Below are 1,048 nucleotides of genomic sequence, written 5' to 3' on the forward strand. Positions count from 1 at the left end.
TTAAATAATTAGTTAAATTCCAGAAATTAATAAAATCTTTAGAAAATCATATCTTTTAATCCGTAACTCGGATTAAAATATTTTCAACATGAAAGTTGCTCAGAACGACGAGACGAATCCGGATACGCAGTCCGTTCGTCCACCACACATCCGTAGCATAGCAAACCTGTAACATTTCACCTCCGGTTCATTTGTCCGAAAACGCGAAACACCGGGGATACTTTCCCGGATGTCTCCCCCCTTCACCGGTATCACCTCATACCGCGTTAGGACACGTCTAGCTCTGCCTGTTGTCCTGATATGTACTTGATTGCTATGTATTTACTGTTTCTCCCCCTCTTCTCTTCGGTAGACCCCGTGACGATGCTGATGCCCCTGTGATCGACTACGTCACCGACGACCCCTCCTTCTTGTCTGAGCAACCAGGCAAGCCCCCCCCCTTGATCACCAGATATCGCCTATTCCTTCTCTATACTGCTTGCATTAGAGTAGTGTAGCATGTTACTGCTTTCGATTAATCCTATACTGATGCATAGCCTGTCATTGTTGCTATAGTTATTACCCTTACCTGCTATCCTACTGTTTAGTATAGGATGCTAGTGTTCCATCAGTGGCCATACACTCTTGTCCGTCTGCCATGCTATACTACTGGGCCGTGATCACTTTGGGAGGTGATCACGGGTATATACTATATACATTATATACATGACACATGTGATGACTAAAGTCGGGTCGGCTCAAGGAGTACCCGCAAGAGATTCTGATGAGGGGGCTGAAAGGACAGGTGGCTCCACCCCGGTAGAGGTGGGCCTGGGTTCCTGACGGCCCCCGACTGTTACTTTGTGGCGGAGCGACAGGGCAGGTTGAGACCACCTAGGAGAGAGGTGGGCCTGGCCCTGGTCGGCGTTCGCAGATACTTAACACGCTTAACGAGATCTTGGTATTTGATCTGAGTCTGGCCATTTGGTCTATACGCACTAACCATCTACGCGGGAGTAGTTATGGGTATCCCGACGTCGTGGTATCAGCCGAAGCTCTTTAGACGTCA

This window comes from Triticum aestivum, chromosome 3D (genome assembly GCF_018294505.1).
Source record: "Triticum aestivum cultivar Chinese Spring chromosome 3D, IWGSC CS RefSeq v2.1, whole genome shotgun sequence".
Taxonomy (NCBI): domain Eukaryota; kingdom Viridiplantae; phylum Streptophyta; class Magnoliopsida; order Poales; family Poaceae; genus Triticum; species Triticum aestivum.